Source organism: Tamandua tetradactyla, chromosome 4 (genome assembly GCF_023851605.1).
Source record: "Tamandua tetradactyla isolate mTamTet1 chromosome 4, mTamTet1.pri, whole genome shotgun sequence".
Taxonomy (NCBI): Eukaryota; Metazoa; Chordata; class Mammalia; order Pilosa; family Myrmecophagidae; genus Tamandua; species Tamandua tetradactyla.
The window spans coordinates 60,978,397-61,004,082 of NC_135330.1; the positions used below are offsets into that span (position 1 = coordinate 60,978,397).

General features: G+C 46.7%; 1 protein-coding gene and 1 long non-coding RNA gene across 10 annotated transcripts in view; one reads left to right on the forward strand and one right to left on the reverse strand.

Annotated features, from left to right (window-relative positions):
* Positions 1 to 1,650: 1,650 nt before the first annotated feature.
* On the reverse strand, positions 1,651 to 20,856 carry LOC143680902 (uncharacterized). 2 transcript variants are annotated; one of them, XR_013174231.1, is made up of 4 exons: positions 20,715 to 20,856; positions 20,027 to 20,166; positions 7,241 to 7,341; positions 1,651 to 1,919 (listed from the first exon to the last, which is right to left on the reverse strand). It is a non-coding gene; the product is annotated as an uncharacterized LOC143680902 (long non-coding RNA). The 2 variants fall into 2 exon arrangements; XR_013174230.1 differs by lacking the exons at positions 1,651 to 1,919; positions 7,241 to 7,341 and adding exons at positions 13,450 to 13,741; positions 16,118 to 16,210.
* ATP2B4 (ATPase plasma membrane Ca2+ transporting 4) overlaps positions 5,176 to 25,686 on the forward strand; it is a 115,694-nt gene continuing 95,183 nt past the window's right edge. For 5 of the 8 annotated variants that reach the window (XM_077157471.1, XM_077157463.1, XM_077157468.1 and 2 more), the window contains exon 1: positions 5,176 to 5,611. The gene's annotated coding sequence lies outside the window, so the exon portion shown is untranslated. Of the gene's footprint in view, positions 5,612 to 6,195; positions 6,472 to 23,870; positions 24,017 to 25,686 lie in introns of those variants that run through there. The other 3 variants (XM_077157465.1, XM_077157466.1, XM_077157464.1) reach the window with 3 other exon arrangements.

Consider the following 25,686-nt stretch of genomic DNA (forward strand, 5'->3'; position numbering starts at 1 on the left):
TATGCCTTCTGGTGATCACAGTTAAGGTTTTCCGATCCAGTCCTCTCCTTAGAATTCCAGGAAGTTGGAAAAATGAAATTGTTGCTTGTCAAGTGTAGATGACCACCCACATTCAGGTGGGCTGGAAGCCAGGCCTCCTGTGGTGGGCCCAGTAAGGCTCCCACTAAGGAGAAATACCCCCAGTTGCTGCTGGTGGGGCTGATGCTATTGCTGTGGAGACAGCTGCTGCCGCTGCTATTTGTTCATTTCTCATACAAAGGCAGCCAGTACTATCCATCCTTGTCTTCCTTGGACTTTCCCAGCTGAAGTCACTATTGTCCTTTAGGAGCAGAATCATCCTTACCTGGCTCCAGAAGTATCCTCACTGTGGTCTCAAGGGTTAGTTGTTTGATTGCAGATGAGGATATCTTGGAGGCTACCTAATTGCAGCCTTCCCTTATCTTCTGCCATCTTGGCCCAGGCCAAGTCCCTGGTCTTCTGCCTTGTGTCTCTGCCCAGCACCATCCACAACAATTCTCTATCTGGAGCTCACCCTGCCCTTTGGGGCCTGCCTGCATCTAAATTAGTTTCTCAAGCTCCATCTTCCTGAATACAGTTTCCTACCCTTCAGTAACCTTGCTCTATATATGACAAAGGCACACAAAGGGCATAAGGGAGAGATGTTTCTTAGAGAAATGCCTCTGTGTATCCATCTTCAGCCTTTACTAGGCCTGCTATGCAGGTAGACAGGAGGAGAGACCCTGGGAAGAATTTCAAGGTCCCATTGGAGTCCCACCAACTCTAAGAAGCCTTCCTCAAAGATTCCAGCACACATCTTCAGCTTCTTCTTGGCCAAACTCTCTCTGGGTTTTTCCTCTGCAGCCCAAGTCTTAGAGTTAATCCTACAGTCATTTTGTTGCTGTCTGATTTATGTGTCTCCACAACTGGATCAAAGGCTTCTGGAAGGCAGGGTCATGTTGTATAGAACATATTATATTAATTTGTCTGGCATTGCACTGTGCCTGGATGCTCCCTGCCTACCATTTCCAGGTTTCCAAATTATCGTGCACACTCCTGCCATGGCCATCTTGCTAAATATAGACCTGAAAAGGCCATTCAGTCTAGACCCATCTTCCAAGCCTTCTGTCTCTACTCTATACCTTTGCTTATTTCATTACCCTCACAGTTCCATCCTCACCCCATCCAAACTAGTTGAAAGCTTACTCTTTCAAGGTTTTTCAGGCCTCTCCAAATACTGACTCCTTTCTAGAGCTTTTAGATATTCCCATTAGAAGTTATCACTTCTTGATATTCCTGTAGAAGTATTTTCATACTTTATTTTTTAACATGTAGTACCCGCACATGGTAGGCCTTACAAATACGTTTAAAAAAATAACACCTTCTGTAAGTGGTTAATTCTTCTATGAACATGTCTGTGCCCCGCCCCTCCAACTAGGCTATAAGCTCTATTTTTCTCTGCACTTCGTGTGGGCCCAGCCAAGGTGGAAACAGTAGACATTTGATGAATGCATACTGAATTAAATAGGTATGCAGTAATACTTGTTGAATGAATAAACTAAACTTCTAAAATAAATACTAAAGTGGGTGTGCCAACTCAAAAAGAGGAGGTAATGGTGACATTTCTGCTTTACTTAGTACAAGTGACCCCAAAAAAACAATTTAATCCAGTTTATGCTTGCATAGTGAGTCATGTAACCAATTCACAGGAAGGGCAAGGGTACAGTAGGATATCAGGAACAATTTGAACCCAGATTCAATTTCTGCCAAGGCTCTTCAGCTGTCTTCTCTGTCTCTCTCTGCCTTTAAGCATCATTCTTTCCTACTGCTGGATGTCTTCTTTCACATGACAGGGCACACGGCCATAACTTCACTTCTCGCAGTGCTCACTTTTGGAGGGCTCCAACCAAGCCTTGCTCTCTCTTTGGTATTAAGTTAAAAAATTTCAGGAAAAAAATTGTTCTTGGTTAGGGTCAGGCAAAGTGTGATCTCTAATAAAATAGCAATTCCCATGTTATCAGATTAGAAAGAGCAACTAAAGAACTGGGTAGGGGTGTGGGGAGGGTGGTTGCCGTTCTGGCCAGACAGAACAACAGACACCCACAATAGGGAGTAATGTCATTTGCATTCAGGGAAGGTGGGCCATGGGACTTAGCAGAAATGGCCCAGCAGTATCTTGAGCCCTGCTCTGGGGAGGCTCTGAATCTGGCTGAGGACAGCTGGCTAAGTTAAAGAAGCAGAGTACCTGTTAAGTCAAGAGGACTTTGACAGCACTAAGAGACAAGTAGGGCTGCTGGTGGGCTGCGGAGTGCCCAGCCAGAAGCAAGCCAGCAATGAACTTCTGATGCCAGAGGCAGTGCCTTCCCTCTGGGGAGACAGCTCTACTTTCCCACAGTTAGTGCTTATATTATATTTACGGATAGGTTTATTTTTACCCATTCCAGACCTCAAGCCCCAAACCTACTGCTGGAAGAAACAGGCACTGAGGCTTCTGGGTTTCCAAAAAGCACAGGCTTCAGTGTCTGGCCCAGTGCCAGAGACCCAGCTGCGGTTAGTCCTGTAGTCATCTAGACCGACCCACCTCTCACATCGCTCTCTCCTGTCTACAAGGGAGGTAGGGATGGAGGTGAAGGAAATTGTCCTTTGCCCATCCCACAATCACCCCGCCAGTGAAAGGTTAGCACTGGGCTCTGAGAGGAGGGCCCTGACAGTTACGGTAGAAGTCATATCCTGGCCTGCCCATGAACTGTGGCCGGCAGGAGGGGGAAACACGTCAAAGCCCTCTTGCAACAGCTTCTCCCCTGCAGGGCTGGTTCCCTAGAACCAAGGGACAAAGGAGAGGATTTTGTCTTTCAAATCAGCAGCTAGGAACTGGCATAAGTTTTTAGCCCCCATATGCCAGGCAGCCAAAATAGACTTCTCCTTTAGTGGGACCACACATCTGGCCTAAATTGTTATTCCTCCAAGACAATTTATCGAACAGTTAGGCACTGTATTCATGCACAGCCACTGCAGACAAGCTTAAAATATACGTTAAGACATTAGAGCCATTTCAGAGACTGGCTTTCTCATGATAAAGATGCAACTGACATTCATCAGGTACTAAAATGTCAAGTTGTTGCAATCCAGTAGGAAGCCCAACAAGCCATTAAATTTGAAGTTCTGTTCGACTGATTCCTTTCCGTTCATTCCAATGCTTCCCCAACAGCTGATTTTGACTTCTGAAGCTGACATTTTGGTAGAACCTAACAAAATCTCACAGGGCCCCCTGTCTTTCTGAGCCATCATTAAAATGGGGAGAACTCCTAAGGCCAGAGACCAAGCTCTTGAAATGCCCGAGGGATTGGACCAAAGAATTTGAGAGAGGAGTGGTGCAAATGAGAACAAACCTTTCATGTCCCCCAAGTTTCTGGGTGAGGACTTCAAACCCCCTAAGGAGGATTACTTGGAGAATAATTCATGGATGAATCCCATCCCCTCCACCCCTACCTTCCTTCATCAGGACTGGGCTGGGGAAGAGAGACAAGCCCAGGCAGGAGCTTATTTTAGTTCTGCTTCCCAAGGTATTGATTCAGGCAATCTCAAGTACCACATTAGGGAGCTCAGGTCTGAGCTTGGCACAACCAGGCTAAAAAAATTAGTTTTTTTTTTTTTTCTTTTTTCTTTTTGGTCTGTTTAACTTGCCTTAGCTCAGAAATAGGATGTGGACGAGTTATTGAGAAATAGTAGGATAGAAGATAAAGAGAGGAAAGAAAGGCCTCAAATGTTAGGTAATCAGGAAGGCTGCTAATGGGCATAGGGTATCCAGACCACTGGATGGTATTCACAGCTCTTTTTCTCCATGTGCAAAATGAACCCTCCAGAAGGTTCTGTGTTCTGGGGAAGCAAAGGAGGACAGGTGTGGTGGTGGTGTTGGGTTAGGATCAGAGAGGCCTTTTCCCAAACCCCTGTTAAGAAGGTTGGGAAATTGTGGTTGGTCACCTTCTTCACAGCAGAATTGGCAGCTATAAGCTATGTCATGTATGCTTAACTGCCTCCCATAAGCACATAAATAGGATTGCATGTGTGTGCCGTGGTGGGTGTGGGAATATATCAGTCAATGAAGATGCATTGTGTGAACCAGTTGATGGTGCGTGTTTATACTTGAAAGCTGTAAGGTTCTATGCAAAATCTATGGGTGGCACTGTTGCACAATGCTGGTGGGTGTGTGGCTGCGGGGGTGTGATTAACAGTTTATTGGCTGTGTAGAAGTGTGCATGGACAACTGCAAATTAAAGCGTGTATGCATGTGCATGGAGTGTGTGCAAATTAAAAGGGAAATGTATGCCAGACTATGATACAAGTGCTAGAAAACACTTGGGCTTTGGAGTCAACCTGACTTGGCCTTGAATCCTGGCTCTATCATTAACCAGAAGCATAACCTTGGAAAAATCACAGGATCTTCAGTTGCCTTGCCTATGAAATGAGGATAATAGTAAGTACCTTTCAAGATTGCCTTGAGAATTAGGAATAATACCTTGAATGCAAAGTTTCTGGGGTCAGAGCTGTCAAGTAGCAGGATTCAAGAATAGGTAGCTATCATGTACTGTGTATGCACCTCTGGTAGGTGCAGAGGCAGTTGGGAGGAAAATGTGCCCCAGAAATGTGTGTGTGAAATCTGGGTGAGGAAGTGCATACTAAAAGTTGGGTGTACAAAACTGTATTATGTTTGCATGTATCCAAACATTCCTTCTCCTTTCCCATTGAGCCCCATATCCAGACAGGGGCAGTAGGGTGGGAGCGGATGGTACAAGTCTCTGTAGGCCCCTTGGGTTTCGGAGTTTCTGGGTCCTGGGTCTAACCAAGTAAGAGGTTGAGAAGCTGGTAGGAGCAGCAGGAAGCCAAACGTCTGCAGATGCTTCCTTTTTTTTCCCTCCACCCAGCAACGGTTGAATAGCCACCCACATTCTCTCCGCTTCCCCCCCCCCCCCCACCTCCGCTTTCCTTTCAACAAGTGAGAGCAAGGGTGGGAGGAAACTCGAGGGAGGAGAGGATTCCTTCCCTTTCTTTCCCCATTCCCCCTTAAGACAAACCAGGAAGCAGCTGCAGCTCAGAACCAGGCCACCTTAACAGTAGAGTAATGGTCTGGCCTCTCGCCAAGTCCCACCTCTGTTCCAGCCTCTGCTCCTCCCCCTTCTCCTCCCTCGCTGCTCCCGGAGAGCTGGTGAGCAAGAGTCTGGACGGAGTTGGCAGGAGCTGTTGCCATGACACGCATTTTCTTAAGAAAGCTCTGCTGTTGAGACCATCCAAAGCTGGGTGGTGGTGGTGGTGGTGGGGCCCGAACTTCCTGGGGAACCATCCGTCCAAGGAGGGCAAGAGCAGACACCCGCCCAGCTCCCCAGCACCCGTTTTCTTCCAGGAATCTGAGAGGTCCTTCCCCTAGGCAGGGCCGGGGGAGGAGACCCAGCCCACTACCCGGCCCCGGTAGGGAAGGCGAGAAAGCAAAGCCAGCATCTCTAGGCTGGTTGCCAATTTGGGGAGGCCGGTGGGTGGTCACCTCCATCGTACCCCCGTCCATGGAAACCTGGAGGGAGAGTCTCGCTTGGAGAAACCTGGATCGTTGCTAGAAAGAGAGGTAGGCTTGCAGAGAATGAATTGACTGGTGACTTGTAAACTTTGTTTCTTTCCTCTCAATCTTTTAAAAAACTCCCTGAATTTCCTCTCCATAGTGTATTTTATGTGATTGGATTTGGAGATCTTGGAGTATTTGTGTAATGTGTTTGTGTGTGTGCACAGATTTGCTAAATATTTGTTTCCTAGACTTGGTTTGGGGAATCTATATAATCAAACAAGTGATTTTCTTTTTCTAGTTTTTGTCATTCCTGGACTGTGGGGGTAGGGAAATGGAGGGAACGTCTTTTCATACCCAAATTGAGCTCTTGGAAAAAGCATTTATTTTCTCCATCCATTCTTGCCTCCCCCCTCCCCCCTTGGCTTGGGAATGAGACGCAGAATGGAAAACTGTTGCAAAAATATTTTCCATGTCTGTTCCCTGTTCCCTTTCTCGAAAGCCCCAAAGAGAGATGGAAAAAAAAAAATGCAGAAGATTTTCAGCAGAAGGAGGAGCTGCAGTGGGGACCTGGAAAGGGGCATACTGGTGGGGGTGGGTGGGTGGGAGGTGGGGGCTAGGAGAAGTTGGGGTGGGGGGAGATAGAAAATGCACAAATTAAATTTGTTTGACTTTGCAGAGAAACCTCAGCAGTTTCTCTCTGCCTCTTGCAAAACATCCTTAGACTTCAAGTCTATAATTAGCTATGGAAAAAGCTGGGAGTTCCCTCGTACTGCTGTTGTTTGACTGTGTGTGAGCATCAGGAACCAACTGTGTGAGTGTCTCAGAAGGGCACCACCCCAAACAACTCAGTTCCCAAAGGGGAGAGAGGAGAAAGGGCTGAAGTTGTAAAGTTTGCTGTTTTAAGGCTGCTGATTGTGGGGCTGGTGAGTGTTGGGGGGTTGGGGGTTGGCAACAGGCGTCCTTGGGAGGGTCCCTGGAGCGTCATGGGCCGCTGCGTTTGTCTTGTTAAGGAACTAGAAATTAAGGCTGGGATTCTCCTTCCTGCTGTCCCTTCACACACACACACACTCACACACACTCACATACTTGGCTTGGGGTATGGGGGTCACTGGCATCCTCCCTGGGGTGAATCCAGTCCCATGCACTCCTCCTGCTGAGGAACCCCCGCTCCCCTCCAGCTGGGTATGGAGGGCACAGGAGGGGCTGCGGCCATCCTGGGAGTGGAGCGGGCACTCTGCTGGCCATAGGCGCCTCCCTCCTGGGCATTCCTGATAGGACTTACAATAACTTGCAGACATGATGCCAGCGCCTGCTGGCCTGGTCCGGGGAATGCCAGATGAAGAAATTAGGCGGGCACTCAACTGATGCTGGTGGGGGTGGGTGGTGGGTGGGAGGGGGGTGGTAAAATCCCATTCCACAGTGCCATCTCCAACCTAGGGTGGGGTGCCTGGCAGGGAGTCTTAAGATCCATTCCTCCGTCCCTCCGTGAGCCCCTCCTCGGAGCTGCCCTGTTCATGCCCTTCCTCATCTCTAGGCCCTGTTCTTGGAAGGAAGGGAAGATGTCAGGGGCATTCCAGGCTGGGACGGGCAGGGGAGGGAGGCCTGGGAGGAGGGAGGGCCCGGGTGGGGAGGCCTTAGGAGGAGGAAAGCTGGAGGGGCGGGGTAGCTTGGACCGATCGAGAGCCGGCTTACCCTTCCTGGCTGAAGGTGGTGGCATCACGCAGCTGACTCTGGCGGGCTGGTGGCATGGTGGCAGCAGGGTAAAAGGGTGCTTTGCGGGGTGGGTCCTGGAACTGAAGCAGACGAGTATGTAAGAGGCAGGCTGAGGGGAAGAGAGGAGGAAACACCTGCCCTTGCCCCAGTCGGAGAAACTGGGGAAGAAAGAAGCAAAGATTTTGAGGAAAGCTTAAATGGGGGACAGGAGAGCAGCAGGAACCAGTTTTCATTTGGAGGTGTTGGATGATTGATCGGACTGCACCCCGGGGCCAGATGATCTACGCTGCCTTCATTCTGATCAAAAGATGAGTGAGGCCTTCCTTGGGGAGAGGGTAGGCGGGGAAATCCATTCTTTGCTCCTCCTAGGGAGCCCCGTCCAACCTGCCACCATCTTGCAAAGGTACAACCCTGAAATCATGCTGTTACACCCCCACTTCTCACCCCCCCCCCCCCCCGCCCGTGTGCGCCCATCTTGGGGATCCAGAATCGCACCAGTCTGCAGCCTGAAAACAATACTCTGACTTGGGAGGTTGGATTCTGGTAGGTTAGTGGGACTTCTGCCAGAACCCAGCCCTGTGGAACAGGTCCTGAGTTAGTGCCCTGGGTGGGGGGGCTGCAGTGGAATTTGTGCTCCGCAGCCCCAGCCCTTTTCACCAGTGACTCCAAGCAGGATCAATACTGCAGCAAAACTGCGTCCCCTCCCCTCTCTGCCTCCCGCCCCCGCGTCAGCCTCTCCCGCAGCTGGGCGCCACACTCCCTGGCTCTGCCTTCATCTAACATACTCTGTTGGAGAAGGTGCTGAGAGCTGCAGAGCTAAAGTGTCTTGCTTCTCAGGTGGCTCAGAGCCCACTCAGTCACTTCCATTCCCATTTGCCACCTCTGTCCTCGGATTCAAGGTCAAGTAGGAAGAAGTCCTGGTGGTCTGTCTTACTCCTTTGCAGACTCCCAGTGCCTAGCACAGTGCCCGAGACTTATAAGTACTTGCTCCATCTTTGTTGAAACAAGGAAGCAGCAGTTTGGAGGAGACAGGTAACAGATCTAAGGCCTCTCTTCTCAGCTGTTTTTGAACCTGCCCTCTTGTCTTCCCTTCCCCCCCTGCACCATGGGAAGCCTGTTTCTTACAGTAATGGGAAAGAATGGCTGAATTAGATTTGTCAGATTTCTAGTCTTGATGTCTAAAGAAGGTCAAAATGGGAAGGCCCGGTTAGAGGGCAGAATTTGTCCGAGGTGCGGATGCTGGAAGAAGTAAGGTGGCATGTGTATGTGAGGTGAGGGGGGAGGACAGGAAGCTGAGGTTCCTGAGCAAAGATATTGAGAAGCCTGTTCCTCCCTCTCACTGAGGACTCTGAGGGGTAAAGGGATGATGGCTTTTGGCCTCTCAGCTCTACAATGACCCAGCCACCCCCTGTCAGGGAATTAATTCAACATTTCCATGGGACGCTACCTCTACTCAAGAATTTAGCCTTCAGCAAGCCCTGTGGGCCCTTTCTCCCTTTCTCTATACTGCTGGCCTTGGACCTAGTGCCCAAAGGCATGGGTCAGCCCTGTCCATATAGGGCAGAACATTCTAGATCCACCAATCTTTGGAGGGAGGAGGAGGAGATGTTCATTCTTGCTCCCAAAGACCCTAAGAAGTATGTTTAACCAGGTGTTTGGTTTGACTTTAAAGAGGAATGCCCCACCTTCAACCTCACTGACCTTGCCTAGAGGAATTCTTCAGGCCATCTGAACCCTTTCCCCCAGCTCTTCCCTCAGATGGGGCTCTCTACCCAGCCCATTCCCTGCTCCTAGGACCTGCATCGATTCCTGCTATCCCCAGCTGGTATTCAGGACTTTGGTGGAGAGGAGCAGGGAGAGAAGACTGAGAGTCAAGGTCTCTGGGCCTCAGGGAAACAGTCAAACCAGATGACACCCATGCATTTTCCCTTTCCTGTAGGTCAAGCCATACAGACAGAACAGGCGCTGGGGCTGGTGTCCAAAAGGCTAATTATGGAAAGTTTTGTGCTTGGCTTCCTCTTCCAGCATCTCTCTTTGTCTCTCTTTCCTCTTTCTCTTGTATGAACCATTCTCATTCCAGTGGCTTATTTCCTCTGCACATGTTAAAACAGTAATGACAGAGACTTTCTACTTCTGACTCCACCTGAAGCCAGTCCTCTCTGTTCAGCCCACATGAACTTGGGGTGGGGAGGAAAACCAGGCAGGATATAGTTGGAACCAACACCAGCTGTTCCTACCAGGGAAGGAGAAATTTGTCTGTGGGGGTGGGGATGGCTATGGAAGAGAGGCCAAAGGAGAGAGAAAAGGGGTATGAGAACAGAGGCGCTAGGGATAGGGGGTCTTCTCTTCTGGCTCTCCTCACACTGGTTCTTCTCTGGCTGAGGTCTTCAGCCTCATCACTTCTCTCTGCTCTGTTTTCCAAGGTTTTGAATACAAATACCTGGGATACTTCAGGGAAGATGAACCGGAATGGAGGAGGTAAAGCCTCTATGGTCTTGCCTTCCTGCCAAATCATAAGGCAGAGGGAGTTTGGGGTAGTATTTATTGGTGGGAAGGTAAGGACTCTCAGCTAGGGAAACGCAACTCGGGACACTCCATAGTAATTTGCAAACTTAATGCCAGGAGCTAAAAACAGCACAAACCCTATTCACTTCCTCAGCAGTCCTACTTCTAGGAATTTATTCAGAAGATACACATTCACAAATACAAAAAGATATATGTAGAAAGTTATTATTTAAGGCATATTTGTAATAGGAAATCATTGGAATCTACCCAAATGCCCATCGTCAAGAGACTAGTTGAATGAACAATGATGTAGACACCCAATAGCGTACTCTAAGTCACAAAAAAGAAATGGGTACACATCCTATAAACTGCTATGAAGTGATTTCCAGGATATGTTGCTAAATTTAAAAAGCAAGATGTATAAGAGTATATATGCCACCTTTGGGAGTGAGAATGCAGAAGAAGTAAGAATAGGTTTGCAACCATATAATACACACAGGAAGGATGGGTCAGAAATTAGTTAAACTTGTTACCTGTAGGGGATGAGTAGAGAAAGGGTGGAGGAAATAGGGATGGCAATAAGACTATTTTGATTATACCTTTTCAGACAGTCTTGACTTTTAAACTAGGAAAGTATTTTACATATTCAAAAATTATATTAGATCCAAAAGAAAGAAAAAAAAACAAGCCCTAAAGATGACCATAACAGATCAATGAAACTGAGCATCAATTGGTTATCTCTACAAAGAAGAGATTAATTCAAGAATTTTTGTACTCAATACTCTGACTCTCCCTCGGTAGTGGAATATATATTCTTAAGGATAGAAAGTACTTAGTAGGTTTGATATTGTTCATTGTGTTGGTGCCATAATTTGGAAATTATTTTTTGAATGTATTGTAGGATAGATCAAATGAATAATTTTACTGGTTTCTGGGAATTAGGATCTCACTTTGGAAGAAGAGAGATATGTACTTGGAATGGGAGAAGGTGAAAAAGAGTCCTGTGGTTCTTTGGCCATCTCCTAGGTCTGTCCACTGAGAGAGTCTAAAAGCAATGCTACCCCAGTGGTACCGAACATACCTACGGTCCCAGTGTTTATTTCTAAATACCACTTCCCACTAAAAGAAACGGGTGCTTCCTAGAGAAATGACTGGTTCCAAGTCTGGGACAGGAAAAATACAAGAGAACTGAGAAGTGCTCATGTCAGAAGAATACTAGTGTCAGCTTAAAGGGGCTCCCACTGGGCAAATTTGGGGCATATTGAGCGTCAACGAGAATAACAGGAACAGACTGTAACACAATGAATAAAAAAGATCCCATGAGTCTATTCTGACAGTTAAAAGGAGGCAGGGAAGTAGAGAGAGGGAAAATTCTTTACATAGAAATGCCAACTAGCAAAATGTAGAGGTCATGACTGCACTTTAAATTCACCATTCTGCAGTCCCCAGTGTAAAACGGATTCAGCCTAGTCTCACTAATGGGTGCGAAAGCCACTGGGTGAAAGGTTGGTGTTCAGATATTATCCCATAGATTACTTACTCCTTATAAAAGGAAAAAAATCTCTTTGCAATGGGGAGATTGAGCACTCACTGCGTTAACAAAGTAATCGAACATCAGCAGTGGTGCAGCCACCTGACATTAAGGCTTCCCAGTGTCCTGCAATCAGTGCAATCCCATTACTTTCTTCTCATCAAATATTTTATCCAGAATCTAATAACAAGGCAGCAAAAAATAAATCTAGATTGTGAGACATAATACATGAAACTGACTGAAATTCTTCAAAAAATCAATGGTATAAAAACCCTAAAACATATTTGTGTTGGGGAGTAGAGTGATGGGGTGCAAATTAGCCTAGATTAAAAGAAACTGAAAAGATGTAACCAAATATAGTGCATAAATCTTATTTGTATGCTGAATCCAAGAGGAAAAAAACACCTTAAAGACATCTTGGGACAATTGAGAAATTCTTAAAACAAGTTTTTAAGGTATGGTAATGGTACCACGGTTTTGAAAGAGAATATCCTTATTCTTAGGAGAGCTATGCTAAAGTATTTTGGGTAAAGTCTGTGCAAGTTATTATTATTTAAAAAATGTTTTTATTGATAAAACTTAACATACCAACACTCCATACATGGTATAAAATTAATGGCTCACAGTATCATCATATAGTTATGTATTCATCACCATGATCATCTTTTTGAATATTTCTGCAAGTTCTTTTTGAATGGTTCAGCAAAAAAAGTGTGTATGTGTGTGTGTACATCAAGAAGGAGAGTGTATACAATGTTAATAGTTGGTGGATCTAAGGGTATTATTTTTTTCATGTTTCAGGTTTGAAACTTTTCAGAATAATAGATTGGGGGAAAAAGTCAATGCCAGGAATACTCCTGGATTCCCGTCCTGCCCTGCACTCACCCATTTCCCTTGCTGACCAGCCTGAGCAGCTTCCTTCCCAAGGACCCCCTCCTGAGCATCCTGGTCCCCATCAGCTTCCCGGGGCTGCGTCCCTGCAGAGTGTGCAGAGGGGTCTTCCTGACAAGGGATTCCCATCCCACCCTCGCTGCCATCTGAACCAGGCTCTTCCCTGTGCGGAGGAACAGCCGGGGCGCAAGGGGTCTGGGGTCAGCAGTGGGTGGGCCAGGTACTTCTCCACCCTGCAGGGGGATCAGCTGAAGAGGCCTGGGCACTGAGGGCTTTCAGAATCACCCACTACTTTTGAGGAGGGGCTCTCGGTTGTCAGAGGGGAAGTACACCAATGGCCCAGAGATTGGTACTGACCAACCTTTCATGTTCCTTCTGAATTCTATAATTAGTGATCCCGGGGAACCCGCTGTTGCTGCCCTGAACCTCGTGCCCTCCACCCCCACTCCCGCACCCCTTGTCAGGGGTCACATGGCTGCCTGCACTGGGGTCATCATGCAGCCCCCCTCCCCACTCCAGCCCCCCCCCAGTCCTGGCTCAGGAGGAAGATCAGGTTTCCAGGACAGCTCTTTTCTCCCTGGAAACCCTGGGGCTAAGCCAGGCGGTAAGCAGGGTTCTTGTCACATGGAGAGGACTTCATCCTTCAGTCAATCCCCCTTCTGTCCTGCAAGAGCAGGAGCCAGGAAATGGGAAGGAGGTAGACAGCGTGGAGTTTGTCCTAGTGTGCTGCAGGGTCTGCCAGGAGAGCACGGGGCTCGGAGTCAGAAAACTGGTGATCTGGATTCTTGCCTTTTGTGTGACCTTGACCAAGGCTAGTGATGTCCCTGGGCCTTCTTTGCACCTTCTGTAAAATGAAGCCAAGGTGGGACAAACAGGATTTTTTCTTCCTTATTCCTTTTTTTTTTTAAGAGTAGTTGCACATTTACAGAAAAATCATGCAGAAAGCACAGGATTCCCATATATCCCCCAAACACACACACGCGCACACACACACGGTTCACCTGATTATTAACATTGTGCATAAGTGTGGGGCTTTGTTATAATTGATAACACATTATTATTATACTTATACTATTAACTGTAGCCCATAGTTTGCATAAGGGTTCACTCTTTGTGTGGTACAGTACTCGGGGTTTGTTTGTTTGTTCTGGTAACTTATATACAGTCTGAGATTGCCCATTTTTTTTCCCACTTTCAAATATACAACTCAGTGGTATTGACTGTATTTGCAAAGTTCTGCTTCTATCATCAAACAGGCAGTTTTAATTCAAGACCCTCCTCTTCCATGGAAGGCTAAGGATTAAAATGCTTATCGCCCAAGCCAAACTCTTCGTCTTGGAATCTAGCGAAGTGTAGAAATTTGTAGCAAAGCTCCCTCGTACCCAGGATGATGAGAGGGAAGGCAAGCAAAGAGGATGGATGCACTTTTTGTACAGGACAGCCACCTTTGAAGTTCAGGAGTTAGGACTGTTTCTAAGATTTTACACCTCTACCTGCCTAGAACTTCAGTTAAGTATTTCCTCAACACCACTGTAGGTCTTGATTCTTCCGTCCTAAGCAGAAAACCAAAAATTATAGGGAGTTACTATCTCCTAGAGAACATGAGCTACCAAACAGTTATTAGACCAAACCCTGGGAAATTGCTAATTTGCAACCACTTTGACCCCTCAAGGGCAATTTTCTAGGGGTCAACATGATATTACTATCACTAAACCTTGGAAATCAGAGGCTTCAGTCAATGCTGTGGGCTGGAGAAATTGGGTTTTTATCTGCACTGTGGAGAGGGTTGGGAGAAATTCAGGTAAAGCTACCAGTTGCTGGGTCAGTCAGTGGTCTCTCAGTCTAGACTTTGGCTCCTGGAAGTAGTTGCGCTGACCAACAAGCCCTTGTCCAGACCCTGGCTGAGACTCCAGCCTTAGCCTTCTAGATGATTGGAGAGGGCAGTGCCCATGGGTAGAGAGGAAAGGGCTGTCTGTCTATGGTCCACTATTCCTGTGTCCTGAGTATCCTGCTTCCTATCTTGGGAGCTGAGGATTAAGCTCCTTTAAGAAAGGAGGAAATACCAACCCTATTCTTGTGCCCATTTAGAGGCAGACAAGAGGGGACACACAATTAAAGCCTCATCTGGCACATGGACATATGACCTAGTGATGGTTAGTAGCTGCTAGATGGAATGGCTGAGAGCTGAAGAGGTGCTAATGGAAATGGAAAGACCAGAATTTTGCAGGGTTCACCAGGAAATTATTCTGGGAGGGGATGATTGTCAATCAGGGTTTGAAGGAGGAAAGAGGATGGATTTGATGGAGGAGAGGATGGGGGGAGAAGATGGGGTTGAGAGGAAGGGTGATGCTTCTACATGCCAGTCAAGGACACTCTGAGCACCATGGAGAGTCAGAAGCTCAGATAGGTAAAGGAGGCCATCAGCCCCCACCCACTATAATAACTCCAACCTTTGTTTGAGGCCACATTGGCATCACAAACATCATGGCATCTGGACTCAGCAGCAACCTGCTGCCTGCCTACTGTCCTGGCACTCATGGACCATTAGGATGATTTTTCCATGTTTCCTCCCTGCCATCTCTACAACAACCTTCTTTGTGAGGAACACTCATAGGACATCTGTTAGGATGCTAGGACAGGCACAGCTGGTACCCAAACTTCCAGGAGCTTTCTGACCTTGGTCAGAAATAGGAAAATAGGACAAATGGTCTAATTTCCCCTGCCTTCACAACTGAGAAAACTGAAATCTAGAGACTTGTCCAAGGACAGAAGACTAGAGCCTTAGAGCCCAGTTCTGCCCACCCCAAGTCTGTGACTAGGTCCTTGACCCCATGACTGCATCGCTGTGTGAGCCATGTCAGCCCCAATCTCCAAGTACCCAATCTCTCTATCGACATAACAGGGAGATCCATTCCAGCCCCTCCGTGGATGATGTGCAGACTGATGAGATCACACCCTAGGAGCACACTGGAAGCAAGATGCTAGATACCGTAAAGGTGCTGTGCTGTGATATTGTTGCTGCTATTATTAACAATTAAGGTCATTAGTACTAGAGAAATGCAAAGCAGAAGCACGCTTGGCACCACCCTCATCATTCTGTGGCTCCTAACGGAGCTAGGTTTCTTCTCTCACTCCTTCTACCACTCCTCCCCAGACAGGAGGCTTGAGCTGGGAGAAGCGGGATAATTGAGAGGGGACCCAGAGATCTTGGAAAGGTTTGGGCAGAACCTTCCTCCTGTGTACCTGGAGGTACAGGGTGTACCTGGTCCTGCCCTTTCCTCAGGGCGAGGCTCCCCTGAAAGATTAGGGGAAGTGTAGTGTGACACTATTGTCTCCATTTTGTTCTAGTTAACTGACTAAACAAGGCTGGCTGCTGAGCTCTGACCTGGGGGCTAGGGGTCAGCAGGAGAGCGACACTAGAATGTGACATTTTGGAGGCCATTTTTATTGCCAGAGCGGATGTGTCATTCATTTGCATGTTCATTTATTCATTCATATGTTCATTTATTCATTCAACAAATGTTAAGTGAGTGCAGGCTGTATGCCAGGCACTATGTTGGGGTTTGGGTAGAAGTGGTGTCCAGGAGGCATGGAGTAACTAAGAATTGCTGACCTTCAGCTCAGGGACGAATGCCCTGAGCCTGGGAACACACAACAATCCCAGATTGTGGCAGTGTCCCAGAGAATTGGCATTTGTCTCCCTGGAGAGCACCTTCAACACTTGACTTCAGGAAGGTAAAGCCTTCCTGGGAAGGGCCTTAGAGACCATCACAGAGCAGCCCCCATGTGTTACCAATGGAGAGGTGAAGGAATGGTTGATGGGAGCCCTTGTCCTTTGATGGAACTAGCTTTTCCTGGTGCTGAAGCTAGGTGTTTGTCAGCCTAGTATATTCAGTCCTTGGATTGACATCCCACTCTTGCCCTCTCACCTTAGAATCCCCTGTTTGTGTTCTGGAGCCTCTGAGTCTGGTGGAGCAGAAGTATCCCATTATTTGGATGCCCAAATGGGATCTGAATGGTGCCTTGGAATTAAAAAAAAGCTTTCAGAGAAATCCTCCAGTTACTCCTCCAATCCTTACTTTTCATTTCAGTCCTTCCGCCTGACTTCCCAGAGGCAGTGTGGTACAAAGGGATAAAGAAATGGATTTAGCCTTGGCTGGTACACAACCAATGGCATACTCTTTACTGAACCTCAGTTTTCCCATCTCTAAAGTGTGTATAATACCATTTTCCTTATCCACCCTAAAGATTGCAGTGATGGACAGATGACATGTTATAGGTGAAAGCATTGTATAAACAACAAAGTCTTCATTTTACAGATTAATAAAGTGTTCATAAAATAGGCTAAATCCAACCCTAGTCTGATCCTTTTATGGATTTCCTCTCTCCATTGCTGAATGACTGACTGACTGGTTGGCAAGAACACTGATAGATTCGATGGCATTTATTGCATGTCGACTAAATGCCATTGCTTTCATATTATGTCACAACAACCACCTTCTGAGACAGGTACAGGATTTGCCTTAGAGATCACCTGGTTGCAAGAACAGAAACCCTCTCAGAGAAGCAAAAGTAAAAGTGGGCTTATTAGAAGGTAACAGGGAAACATCATGAAACCTAGTTCTGGGAAGTGCAGCCACTGTGTGGATTGTGCTTTCTCTCTGGGGCTGCGAGCACAAGCACGTTCTCCACAGTTGACTCCTCTGCTCTGTCATTCACATGCACAGAGAGGACCTGGCATGGTTAGCCAAGCAATAGGTTTCCGTCTCCAGGGCTGTAGGACCCTGTTAAAGCTGCTAGATAAGGGAGCATGCTAGTCATACCAGACCCTGTGTTCAGGTGGAGCTTAAAAATATCCATATTTTTGAAACCTACTATGTGATAGGTATTTTACATACATTATCTTAAATCCTTTGTGATACCCCTAAACTGTGTTACTATCCCCATATTACAGTTAAGAAAGCTAATGCTCAGCAAGTAGCCTGCTCAGTGACTATGTGTCTGGTTAGGGTTAGGGCAATTTGACCCAGGTTTGTCTGATACCGTGGCCCATGCCCTATACACTATTCACAATTGCCTTCCCCCAAAAGATTGTTTTATGTTCATTCTGCTAGAATGTACACTCCATGAGGGCAAGGCAAGGATTGTGCTCTTTTTGTTCCCGGATATATCCTAGGCACCTAGAACAGTACATGGCACATCCTTGTGCTCAATAAAAAATTGTTAAGTGCCTTTCACTTTGGTACCATCTGCAGTCCTGAGCTTCCCGAGGCCAGAGTAGAGGGGTAATATTCTAAGCCTTGGAGGATTGGTTGGGGTCTATCTATCCCAGAGCTCTCTGGGTGAGGCTCTAACCCCGATGCAACCCAGTCTGTTGATGGAGGACAGTAGGAGCAGTCCCTGATGGCGGCATCTAAGGAAAGTATGGTCCCAGATACCCTTGCATTTTGTCCTGTACATCAGAACTAAGATACTCAGCCCTGTGAGGGGAGCAGGTGAAGGGAAAGTTCCCTAACTCGAAAATCCACTTTTGGGGATAGGAAATAGGACACCAAGGTCCCATGTTGCTAGAGAAAAGAATGCTAACTTCAACTGGATTTTTGGCCCCAGAGTTAGAGACTATCAAATCCTGAGCTCTTCTCTGCCTTTCTCTATGAAAGCCCTGTGCCCCAATCTCCAAGCAGGCCTTTCCAGTCCCAGCAGCATGGTGTTATATAAGAGCACAGATTTGGGAGATTCAGATGAAACTGAGTTCACCTATGACTGTGGACAAATTATTTAGCTTCCAAACTCTCAAGTTTCTCTGGAAAATGGGAATAATATAAGAATAAAGAGTAACATATACGTTCTGAAGGCCTGGTTCATGATAAATGCTAACTGAATTTTAATTTTTCCTTTTCCTTCATTTCCCCTTCCTCCTCCATGAGTCCTGGCACAAGTCTACCCACCTACTCCTTGCTAACCTTTGGGCTCCGTGCATTTATAAAGGGCCACACCCCATCATCTCCCAGGAACTGAAAAGCCCAGAGGCCCCAGCCTCCTGCAGCTCCCCACCATAGGGTCTCTGGGGACTGGCCAGACTCTCATTTCTACATTACAGGCTACCTTCTTTGTGCCAGTTCCGGGGTTTTCCTTGGTGATTGAGCAATAAGAGTTCTGTCAAAATGAGGCAGAATGGTGGGTGGAGAGCTCCCTCCAAGCACCTCACCTTGTTTACTCTTGCCCTGCATTCCTTCCCTGGGAATAGATGCTGTAAGAGCTGATGCTTGGAAATCTCTTGTTGATGGAGGGAGTTGAATTGGGTAACAATGCTCTACTTGCTTATAGAAGCTGTGGCCCAAGGGTGCCATCACTACTTGGTCACCCAGACCAAATGCCAGCTGCTGGTGGAATTGAGTACTTGATAAACAGGCAGGAGACTCCCAGTCTGGGATCTCCCAAACTCACCCCTACACACAGAATTTGGCTGGCAGTAGTGACAACTTGGCCAAGATAGTGCCTGAACCAGCTCGTGCTGCCAACTGAACTGGAAAACGGTTGGTGTTGAGTGGCTGGGTTTGGTCCCTGCTCTTGCTCCTACTTCCCATGGACCACTTAAGTTCTCCAGGCTCTCCTGGAGTGGGGGGAATTCTCCATTCCCTCCCAGTTTCTCAGGAATGACCTTGAAGAATGGGAGAATCTCTCAGAGGAAGTGATCTGAGACTGACAAACCAAGGCGTGAATATTAGAGAGTTCATATGAACAGGCTTATGGCAGCATGGTTTCTGAGATACAGTGACTCGTTTCTGGCTGCAGCCTTAGCGGAGCCCACACACCAGCCTGTGAGCTACTTGAAAGGAGGAGTGGTGACTTAGTCATCTCTGCATATCTAGTGTTTTAGCACAGACCTTGGTTCATAGAGGGATTATCAGTAAAGACTGGGTGGATGGGTGGATGGATGGATGGACAAAAACATAGATATTTTTCTTTAAGCTAGAGGCAAGACTGTAGTAAAGTTTACCTTCACCCTTCCCACAGCCACCACCCTTAGTTCAGCATCTAATCATCTCCTGCTTGAATCATTGCAAAGGTCTCCTAGTGACAGATAAGGTGGTCTAGAGGGACAAGCTCTAGACTAGGAGGGAGACCTGGGATTTGAGACATTACGTTGCTTTGTCACCTATGGGAAATCACAGAAACTTTCTGAGCTTCAATTTGTTCACATGTAAAATGAAGTTTGGACCAAATGTACTTCAAAGATATTTCAAGTCTAAAATTCGCTGCCTCCTCCTACCCAGACAATCCTGCAGACTAATTATATTTGGTTGCCAAAATTTAAAAATAAGAAGATTTCACATGGAAATTCAAATTTCTTGCTTCATCTGAAAAATCAGAAGCTCTGGCAATATTGGGCCTCCCACCCTTTATCCATGGCAATGGTCAGCAGGATCTGAGTAAGCACCCCCCATTCGGACAGTGTGTGCTTTCTAGTTTGTCACAGTTTCCACCTCTCCCTGTTGCCTAATGCTCAATCTGCTTTACTTATGTTTGTTACCTGCCCGGTCCAATTCAGGAATTTGAATTTGTAAAGCTAGAATGGGGAAAATGAAACTTCTAAGATCTGAAGCAAGGACACCCAGGGTGGAGGGACAGCTCTGGGAAGCACTTCTCTTGCACAGCAGGGTCCGGGTGGCAGAACCAGGGGATGTGTCCCCAAGGAAGGCGGTGACAGTGACCCCAGGATACTTTGCTTAGGGACTTGGCCGTCTAGAATTGCAGAACCCTAGACTGAGAATGCTGCCCCCTCTTTCCCCTATCCCACCCACCCCCAGACCCATGTTGGGAGTCTGCCAGCTCACTGTGGGCTCCTCTTTGTAACTCCATGCAGCGCCTACTCGGTGACAGAGGGGAGGGGTAGGCTCATTTTCAGAAGGGTTGCAATGGAGATCATTTCCTCTTCACTCATTTCTGGTGTCCAATCTCCAGTAGGGTCTTTGACCTGTTGATTGGAAGGCCAAATTGTTTAGCGCACTAGGAGGAGATCCAGGATCCCAGTGTATTCAGATCCATTAAAGAAGCTGTTACAATGAACAGTTGCATTTCAGAGAGCTGCCCAGGCTGGCCCCATTCTATAGCCCCAATCCCAAAATCCTTTGTCTAACCTGGGGGACTGCTTTTGCCACAGTTTAAGCCAGTACTGATTCTTACTCAGCTCCTTAGTCACTAAAGAAGAAAGGCCACCCTGTTTAAGCCCTGGAACTACACTTTGTTGTAAGACAAGACTGCCTCTCTATTATTCCAACCAGGTAGAAAATCCCGTTTACCCACTCACAGAATCTTCTAGTTTGATCAATTATTCTGTGGTCTTATCTAATACAACCTCCCCTCCTGCAAAAGGCATCTACATTTTCTCTTACCACCTTGAATTACTCACACAGTTATTATTCTAACTCAACACCCTTCCCTTCTATTCTTTCCCTTTTCATGTGAACTTTAATATGTCTAAATTCCAGCTTCTGTTATGATTATTCTTTCAGAGACACTTACATTTTCAAGAGGGCTTTTGTTGTTTTCCCAGTGTCCTTTAATCTAGAAGGTGGATTTTTGGCATAGTGTGTTGTTTTTTCTTTCATTTCTTTTCAGGTATTTACTTGTCTAGCCCTGGTTATAAAACTAATGCATAAAAATACTGAGCATTATTGAGCAGTTGGTATATAGCAGGCATGATGTCAAATGCTGTAATTGTGTGACCTCATTGCTCCTGCATGACAGCCCTATAAGGAAGGTGCTATTATTATTCTCCTTTTCCAAAGAGGAAACTGAAGTTCAGAGAGAATATTATTTATCCAAGACCCCATGGCTACCAAGTGGTGGCTGTGGGATTCAAACCATGTCCTTCCAACTCTGAGTCTAAGCTCTGTACTGCTTCCATACCAGATCATTCTAGAAAGTTTGGAAAATTCAGAAAAGCATAGAGGAAAAGATAAAGTTACCACCAGTCCAGAGGTAACTCAGCATTTAGGTGTATTTCCTTTTATTCTTGCACATATGTGGGTAAGTGTATGAATTTTTTTAAACAGGTTTGAGGACATGTTGAGTATTGAGCTTCAGATTCTGTTTTTTTCTCTCAATACCATATCGTGAGCATTTTCCTATATTTTAAGGAGTCGGTCCAGTGGAATCTGTAGGAGCTGGCTATCAGAAGTGAGATGTAGTTATGATTTTAGAAGGTAAAGATTCTGATGTCCTCAGCCATTGCCTTGCAAGTTGACATTCTGGAGCCAGCCTGGGTAGCATGCACAGGTCTAAACTCCAGACGAGGAGCTCAGAGAGGAGAGAAGGCTTGGAACTCTTTGGTTGCCTTTGAGACGTTCCTTCGCTTCCTCTGTGTGTCTGGATTGCACATGAAGGTGTGAGAAGATGAGCAGGCCAGTTTGTGTTTGAAGTGAGAGTTAAAACATGCAAAGTGACTTTTACACAGGCCCAACTAAAGGCCAGGCTTTCTGGAAGGAGGGGTGGATCACCCTAAATAAAGCCCCCTATAAACCTGGGAATGGGATGACTCATTCATAGCAGAGAGACTGGCTCCTCCTGCAGGGTTTGGGCTCATACACTGAACTTTGTCTGTCTTAGTTCTCTTACATGTGCTCGTGTGAGAGGGAGGCTGAGTATATTTTTTCAGCAGCAATCTTTTTAAAGAAAATAAACTTTTTATTTATTAAATCATCCAAGAATGAAGGGGGGAAGGGTAGAGAGACAGGAGTTAGGAAGAGAGAAAGATGTTAGCAGGTGCAGGGCTGGGAACACAGAAGCGATGGGGGACAGAGATTCTCCGTGTTTGGGGCAGGTGACTCTTCGCCCTTGGCAGTGAGGATGCTTCAGAATGACGGCCAGAGATGCCAGTCTCTCAAAGATTGCACAGATCAGCTCTTCTGAATTCAAGAGTAATGAAGAGTCCTCTACAACAAATACAGGCTTGTCCAAGGCATGTGGGCACATGTGCAGATCATGAAGTCTTGGGTTCATCTAAGAGCTGGTATCATTTTGCTATCTGACTCTGGGGAAGCCTTTGGCTGCTCTGGGCCCATAGATTTCACCCCTGCGCCTTCTTCCTTCCCAGGCACCTTGGGGAAATATATGAGAAAAATGGAGGGAGAGACTTTGGGTTTCCCTTTACACATGCATAGTACTTTTAACTTTTAAAAGTAGTTCTTTTTGAATATAGAGGATTCTTCATTATTACACTGTTACCGCAGAACCTCCTGTGACAACACAGCAAGAGAATGAGGGGTTATCATTGAACATGTCACTGAACTGCTAAACTTCAACCCTTTCACCATCCTTAAAATCTCAGGTAATATTACCCTGAACACCTTACAGGGTTATTACAGTCATGCGAGATAATATATAGGAAAGTGCTTTGTACACCAAAGAATGCCTACAAACTTATAGATGATCATTTATGAATATTCTTGAATGGGGAAGCCCCTGTTTGCCCACCTTACACCCCTGAAGTTTAGAAGGTAATTTCTCCAGCTCATATAAAATTTGAGGTCTCTTTCTCACATAGGATGAATTCACTCCATGCTCTTGATGGGAGACTGAGTCCCAGGAAAGTGGAAAAAACTAAGAATCTGGGATCACTAAAAAGAGTCCTTTAGTTGAGTTCTACTCCTGACTATGCCACTAGCTAGCAGTGTGAAATTGAGTCCCTTAATCTTTGAGCCTCTGTTTCACTTGTCATTTATTTCCTAACCACAAAGGATTATTAAAAATGATCTAGAATCTAGATTCTAGAACTGCTTTGAGAAGTTAAAAGTGCTATACATGTGTAAAGGGGTATTGTTAGAGCACAGACGTCTTCCTGAGGGTGTTGAGTGAGTCAGTGTTTAAGATTAAAAGCACCACAATCTTATTATTTCAGAACTGGAAGGGGCCATATCTCAACCCCCTCAATTTTACAGACCAGAAAAATTGAGGTCAAGTGACCCACCTGGTCCCCATTTGTACTCTGACCAGGCAAGCAGGTCATAATCTATTTGGGGGCCTCAGGTTCCCCATATGTCCAGTGAGGTGCTCTCCAGCTTACACCCCCCTCAACCCCATCAGCGCTGCGATCATCCAATCTGTATACACTGTAATATCCTGTGTTGAAGCCTCTCAGATTAACCACACAGTCTTCCCTGCCGCCCTGATGTTATCAGACACTGCAACCTCCCAGAATCGCATCTGTTTTTGTCTGTGTCCTCAAACACTGTTCACCCACAGATTCATCAACATTTTTTCAGTTCACCTGCTGTGCAAGCGATGGAGCTAGACCCTGTTCCCTGTTCCCTAGACCCTAGACCGTGGCAGCTCAGGGAGAAGAGCTCTCAGGAGGAAATGGTGCTGAGAAGTCCGCTGAGCCACTGAAACCACAAGTTTTTGCTCTTAAGTGTTTGAGGGAGGCCAGGTGGAGGGAGGGGCGGGAACTTGGAAGGGTTACCAGGGTAGCTTCCCCAGGCTGAAGGGTGGAGATTCCTCCTAGGGGTGTGGTGCGGGGAGGTTGAGGGTCCTGGGGGAGGGGCTGCTTGGCTGGCTGGGCCGCAGTGAGTCATTGCCCCCCTCGGTGAGCAATCCTGGGCTGGCCTGGGTGGGGCCAGCCGCCTTATTTTTGGGCTTCTGTGGAGAGCCTCGAAAGGGCTAAGGCAGTTTTTTCCCCAGCTGCTGCTGCTGGGACCTGGGCCGAGGCCGCGGCTGGGAGCTGAGCTGCGCGGGACGCTGGCGGCTGAGTCGTGCCAAGGGGCGGGGAGCGGCAGGTCAGAACCCAGCCGGCCCGGGGCTAGGGCGGCAGGGGAGGCCGCGCTGAGGTACGCTGCAAAGCTGCTACCCCTGGGGCCCTAGAAGTGCCGAGGGCTGGCTTGTGCAAGGCTCCGCGCGCGTGAGCCCACTGAGGCAAAGGCCGGCGCAGCCAGCGCGCCAGGGAGGCCAGGGTAGGGACCTCGTGCGCGGGAGGAGAGGAGGCTCAGGCGACTCCCAGGCCTCCAGTCATTCTTGCCTGGCCTCCCAAACCCAGGGCCTTGTAACCTTGTCTGTGTGAGGCCGGTTACAGTTTTGGGACTGGGCGTTTAATGAGGGGCGGGGCTTGGGTTCTTTCCCACGGCGTTCTGCTTTGGATCCAAGAGGAGATGGGCACTTAGGCATGTACCCCCCAAGGTAACGCTGACCCTTTCTCCTTTGTGAAATGAAATGACTTTCACACACACACACACACACACACACACACACACACACACACACACACACCACCGAAGGAGGAGACCAGGTCTTTCCCTACTTCTCCAGCCTTTGGCCTCTGCTTACCACTCTCTGGCTATTTGATCCTTAGAGGAAGAATGCAGTTCAGGACCTCTGCCCTGCTTTCCTTTATTTCTCAAGAAAAAGAAGGGGAAAAAAAATCGTAATTTCTAAGTTGATATTTTCTTATTAGACTAATATGATCGTACAGTATATGACTATGTGATTAAATGGCAATTTTAGACCATGACATTGATAACAGAGGTTCTTAATGAAAAGAGACGCTAAGCTACCTTTCCCAAGCTCCATGGCTGTCTTTGACCATGCAGGGTAAAAAATGTTGCTGGCAGAAGTGGTAGAAACCTCTTTTTCTTTTTTGCTCTTTCTCTTTTCTTCTTTCTCTTTCTCTTTCTTTCCTTATTTCTTAAGTGCTCAAAACTGGATACATCAAAATTCATGGTTCATGATACATTTTTCATTGGTTTATTAATGTTTTAATAGATCTGATGAACACACCCGACCCCACCATCCAAGCCCAGCACAAGCTCAGCTCACCACCAGTGACTTGCAGATCCACCTGTGTGCTCCCCTTATGCTCCTTTACCTTGTCACCCATCCCACACAGTATCCTGAATTTCATGTTCAGCTTTCTCTTAGTAAGCATACATATGCCCAAACAAATAGATTGTGTTTTACTTTTTATTCTTTATTTTGAAAGATGCCATACTGTGACCAGTCTTCTGGGCCTTTGTTATTTCCCTTCAATTTTGTTTATTTGTTTGTTTTTGTTGGTTTCTTTGTGTTTTTTGGGGGGGGAGGTGCACGGGCTGGGAATCGAACCTGGGTCTCCCACATAGCAGGCAAGAATTCTACCACTGAACTAGCCTTGCACCCTCCCTTCAATTTTATGATATGATGATTCATCCATGTTAGGTGCTGCTATGTTCATTCATTTACACTGCTATGTAATATTCCAGTGGTAAAGAGACCACCTCTTTTTGCTATTGAGAACTGTACCACTACAAATATTCCTGTTCATGCTCCCTGGTGCACATGTGTAAGTCTCTCCTGGGTATACATCTTTGCGGGAAATTACCAGATCTTGGTAGGTAAATATTCAGCTTTATGTGATAATGAAGGTTACTTCCCTGTGCATTTGTAGTGGAGTTCTTTTTTATCATTTATTTATTTATTTATTATTGATATATATTATGTATTCATATACCATGTGATCATCCAAAGT